The sequence below is a fragment of the Peromyscus californicus genome, unplaced genomic scaffold (assembly GCF_007827085.1).
Source record: "Peromyscus californicus insignis strain IS unplaced genomic scaffold, ASM782708v3 Scaffold_19__1_contigs__length_69161282, whole genome shotgun sequence".
Taxonomy (NCBI): domain Eukaryota; kingdom Metazoa; phylum Chordata; class Mammalia; order Rodentia; family Cricetidae; genus Peromyscus; species Peromyscus californicus.
In genome coordinates, this window is record NW_026294491.1 from 48115989 (window position 1) to 48121898 (window position 5910).

At 39.8% G+C, this 5910-nt stretch overlaps 1 pseudogene; it reads left to right on the plus strand.

The window, feature by feature from the left end:
- The first annotated feature begins 2546 nt into the window (after positions 1-2546).
- Positions 2547-3668, plus strand: LOC128114102 (glyceraldehyde-3-phosphate dehydrogenase-like; annotated as a pseudogene).
- Positions 3669-5910: the final 2242 nt, after the last annotated feature.

Sequence of the window (5910 nt, forward strand, 5' to 3'; positions counted from 1 at the left end):
GAAAAACACAGGATAGCCTCAGGAAAGCCTGGCTCCTAATGCATTGGGCCCAGACTGTCTCTGCCAAAGGGCTTTTAAAGGAATGCCAAAGGGTGGAACAAAAGACCTGCCCCCAGCACAGCCAAGTGCAGACCACTCCAGACACCTGGTGACCATGCACTTGGTCAAGCCATTCCTTAATACAGACCTGCTGTGTAAAGCAAACTCAGATCTCACTAGGAAACCTCTGTGGACCCCAACACAGGATCATGGATACATGAGTTATTATATATATACAATGCGATATTATTCAACCTTATAAATGAAGAATATCTTACCATCTGGGACAATATGCATAATTCTATAGGATATTATACTAAGCAAAATCAGCCACAGCAGAAGAAAATATTTCTTGATGCACTCAGATTCTGAAAACTTGAAGAATACTAAGAAACATAAAAAAAAATACTGTTATCATCCTGATGAGAAAGAGAAGTTGATTAAAAGATACAAACTTGCTATGATGTAGGATGAATAGATATAGATGTCAATGGGCAGAAGTCAACCACAGGGGTTATAGTTAATACCATTTTGTTGGATGATGTGAGTACTTATCAAGAGTAGATTTTACATACTCTTAACAAAAAATAGCTTCCACTTTTCCAGACCAGCATAATTCCTTACTAAATGTTATTCTTTAATAAATCCTTATTAAATTCCTTACTAATTCCTTACTAAATCTTATTCCTCAAATCCTTTACTAAATCTTATTCTTATACCCACAGAGAAGTGAGGTTAACACCCTCAACTAAGAAGCTTGTCTTTAAAGAAAATGGCGACCATCATAGAAAGTCACAAGTGGCACAAAATAGAGATCAGCTGATTGTGGGGAACCCAGCTCCGATAGATACATCTACAACACAGTTCATGCAACTGTGGCTCAGGGAACATCAGGCAAGAGGGGGCAAAAGGATTGTTAGAATAAGAAGACCAGGAAGTTGGCCATGAAATGGTCTCTCCTGGAAAAAACTGGAACCATGTCAATATTCCTTAGAAATTAGTCATTAACATGGAATGAGGCCCCTTTTAGGTTATATGTATACACTAATAACTACAACATATTCATATGCATGTATGTAATAATAATAATAAAAGGAAAAAGGCTTTCAAATTGAGGGAATCATGGAAGGATTAGAGAAAATATTCCTGGGAGGGGGTTGATGGAGAAAGAGATGGAGGAAAATGGTATAATCCTATTTTAATTAAAACTGAATAAATACAAAGATGAGTAGTAGATGGGAACCAATACACAGACTCACACTGGACAGTGTACAGGGAGCGAGAGTCTTTAGGACACTCAGTCCTAAATGAAAAGTCTTCATGTAACCCCTCCCCTTAGACTTCAGGAAACTGTGAGGAAGAGAAGCCAGAGAGATTTTGAGATCCAGTGGGGGATGGAAGAAATCAAAGAAACAGTGTCTCCAAGATACAACAAGACTGACAGACATATGAACTCACTGAGACTGTAGCAGCATGCAGAGGGCCTGCAAAAATCAAAACTAGATAGGATCCTAGCTCTGAGAGAGTAAAGTAGACATGAGCCCCATCCCTAACCAAGAAGGACTCTCCATTTGACAACTAATTGCTAAGAAAAAAATTAGGTTTTTCTGATGGAGTCTCATTGGGTATATTAACTACACTTACAAGTAGGACCCATAACATGCAGTAGGTGGTCAACACAAAATGAACTCAGTAGTGTTTCTGTAGATTTTTTTTGGTCTCATAATGCTTTGTTTAGGCATTTTTTAAAGTTGCTGGGTTTGCTTCTACATTATGGTTTCTGATTCTCTGTTTTTATGATGTTTGTGTGTTTGTGTGTGTGTATGTACATGTATGCGTGTGTTTTTTTCTTTTCTTTTTTTATTGTTTGTTTGTTGTTGTTGTTGTTGTTGTTTACCTGCGGCTTTCTGAAGAGTGTAAGAAGACATGTACTTTGATTGTTGGAGGTGGGGAGGATCTAGCTAGGGGAACGGAGGGGAGAAGTCATGATCTGAATATATTGTATAAAAATAATTTTCAAGAAGAAATAAACAAGAAAATTAAGTAAATAAGGAAAATTTCAAAAAGAGAAATGTAATTATCCAAGATAATAAGCAACCTACTTTTTTTGACTATGAAAATAATTTCACCATATGTAAAAGAATGTCATCATTATTGAACTATCACATTTTGTGCCTTAGTTACATATACAGGAAAATTATTTTAACACTTAATTGATATATACACCATATTCATGAATCAAAAGCATAATCTGAATAAATAATTTGAAATTTTCATAATGTTATTATATTAGCCTATAAATTCAAAACAATATCAATTACACTGCTAGCAGTTTTGATTTTTGTTTTTTGGTTTTTTACAGATAATGCAAGGCTGGATCTAAAACTAGTACAGAAAGCAGAAACATTGAGTTTTTTAAAAAAAAAAAAAGCACAAACAGGCTCTCTGCTCCTCCCTGTTCCAGAGACAGCCGCATCTTTCCATGCAATGCCAGCCTCCTTCACACGATGGTGAAGGTCGGAGTGAATGGATTTGGCCGAATTGGATGCCTGGTTGCCAGGGCTGCCTTCCAGTCTGGCAAAGTTGAAATTGTTGCCATTAATGATCCCTTCATTGACCTCAACTACATGGTCTACATGTTCCAGTATGACTCTACCCATGGCAAGTTCAACGGTACCGTCAAGGCTGAGAACGGGAAGCTTGTCATCAGTGGGAAGGCCATCACCATCTTCCAGGAGCAAGATCCCGCCAACATCAAGTGGGGTGGGGCTGGTGCCGAGTATGTTGTGGAGTCCACTGGTGTCTTCACCACCATGGAAAAGGCTGGAGCCTACTTGAAGGGCAGGGCCAAAAGGGTCATCATCTCTACCCCTTCTGCTGACGCCCCCATGTTTGTGATGGTTGTGAACCATGAGAAGTACGAGAATTCACTCAAGATTATCAGCAATGCTTCCTGCACCACCAACTGCTTAGCCCCCCTGGCCAAGGTCATCCATGACAACTTTAGCATTGTTTAAGGACTCATGACCATAGTCCATGCCATCACTGCCACCCAGAAGACTATGGATGGCCCCTCTGGGAAGCTGTGGCGTGATGGCAGTGGGGCTGCCCAGAACATCATCCCTGCATCCACCGGTGCTGCAAAGGCTGTGGGCAAGGTTATCCCAGAGCTGAACGGGAAGCTCACGGGCATGGCCTTCCGTGTTCCTACCCCAATGTGTCCATCGTGGATCTGACATGCCGCCTGCAGAAACCTGCCAAGTATGACAGCATCAAGAAGATGGTGAAGCAGGCGTCGGAGGGCCCACTAAAGGGCATCCTGGGCTACACTGAGGACCAGGTTGTCTCCTGCGACTTCAACAGTGACCCCCACTCTTCCACCTTGGATGCTGGGGCTGGAATTGCTCTCAGTGACAATTTTGTGAAGCTCATTTCCTGGTACGACAATGAATTTGGCTACAGCAACAGGTTGGTGGACCTCACGGCCTACATGGCCTCCAAGGCGTAAGAAGCCCGCCCTGGACCACCCACCCCAGCAAGGACAGCAAGAGAGACCCTCGGCTGCTGAGCAGTTCCTGTCCCATCTCAGCCCCCGATACTGAGCATCTCCCTCACCGTTTCCATCCCAGACCCCCAGAACAACAGGAGGGGCTTAGGGAGCCCTACTCTCTTGAACACCATCAATAAAGTTCATTGCACCCATTTAAAAAAAACCACACAAACAAAAGAAAGTGTTGAAAATAATGATTTAAAAATGTTCTGTATTATTGCAAAACTTACAAAACATTGTTTAGGAAATAGAGTAGCCAGTCTCTTAACAGTGGTGGAAAGAGATGCAATGGCTGATAAAAGGAAGTACCCAACCACCCAACCTTTACCAGTCGTTTGGACGATTACCTAAAACCAATCGGAATCCCTGAACATCAATGAAGGAACAGAGCCAAAGCTCTGGTGTGACACTGCTTTGAAATAACGCTTACTACCAAAAAAGAATAAATTCTGGTAAGACGTGAACAACTGTCTGACTGGAGAGACAGCTTAGCCGTGGAGAGAACTTACTGCGCTTTCATGGAATCCAAGATTGATTCCCGCACTCACTTAGTGCCTCACAGCCATCTGGAACTCCAGTTGGGGGGGATCTGGTATCTGCTTTGCCCTGCACCAAGCATGCACATGATGCACAGACATACATACAGGCAAAACTCCTATACACATAAAAACATATGTGCAGCTGTCAAAATCATTTTGCAGTATAAAGAGTTTTTTGGGGGGGTTCTCTTTTGCATTATCTGAATTATTTATCTTTATCAAACTAATATAAAAAATATGATAGAAAAAGTTCTGGAAAGAGACCACTAACTGTGGCTACCCTAGAGGTGCAGAAGCAAACATTCTAGGTGATGGTAATGAGCCAGGCACTACAGAGGTTTGGCAAAATTTATAGAAACATGCACATCATACTCATACATATTACTTTAATTTGATTCTCAGTGTAAGAATTGCAAATAAATATTGAAATATATCTGATAATACACATACCAAAATATTTATAATGATTTTATTGATATTATAGATTAATTTGAAATTCTACAAAATAATAAATTGGATTGACAAGCCAATTTATACTAAGTCTATACTAGTAGCACATTAGTAACAGGAGTAGACCAGTGACTGTATGGGGATTCAATAATTTTGGCTGTTTGATAATTTCTAAATAATACAACACTGGAAAATCAAGTTTAAAGACTAATAGCAATACTTGCAAAGATTGTTTGGAGAAGCTTGGTTCTGAGAGCCGCCAGTCAGAAAGCAGTCTAAGTTCGATTAGCTTGTGACTGAGAAACCATTCATGGTGTTTTTTTCAAAAAGGGCAAATCAATGCTAGACATGCAGCAACAATAACAGACAAACTCCAAAAGCAGCTTGCTGTGCAAACGAAGCTGGGTACAGCAAGATGTACTGTGCTATTCTGTTCACAGAAACATCTAGAACAAGAGAAGTCCAACCAATTGTGGCATAAAGCCAATCATTTTTTGAAATAGGGGGGATTTTACTATCAAATAAATAATATAACTTTAGGGTATGACAGACATATTCTGTATTTTGATCCACTTTGAGTATATGCATGTTTTAATTCAAATTCACTTCAGAAACTGGTAGATGATACTTCAATAAAACTGATAAAGGAAAGCTAAATACTTGTGCTGACAGTCAGTGCAACTTGTCTGAAGGTATTATTAGTTGTTCCCTTCTTGGTGAGAACTTCAGTACTCCATCATGTTGACATTCTCTCAGGTTTCTCAAAGCTGGCCATCTCTTTGACCTCAAGCTGTGTGTCAAATATCCTCTTAAACCAAGTGCTTTGCTCCTTTGTAATAAAAACTCTTAGCTCTTCAGATTGGCTGATGGGGTACTCACTGCCTCCTCTAACTCTGCATCCCTCACACTGACAGTTTTTCTCAGACACAAGTGACAAGTTATTCACTCAAATTTTAAGAGGAAATACATTGGCTTAGGAGACGTCAAGAAGTCTGAACAACACACATGTTCAGTGGAGGATTGGGATACCAGCTGCACCCAGGATGACTGAGAAGTACACACACTAGGTAAATCTCCCATCCTCAGAGGCTATTTCAGCATCTCCATTTTTTATTATTTACTTAATTTAATTTAATTTATATTTTTGAGGAAAGGACTCTCTATGTAACCCAGGATTGCCTTAAATTCATAATCTTATCACAATCTTTCAGGCAATGGGGTGTGGATTGTACGATGTGACCCCATGTCCAGCTTATCTCATTTTTCAACTTTTAAACAGTTTAAAAATATTTTAATTATTTTTGTTTTATGAGTATTTTGCCTACATGTATA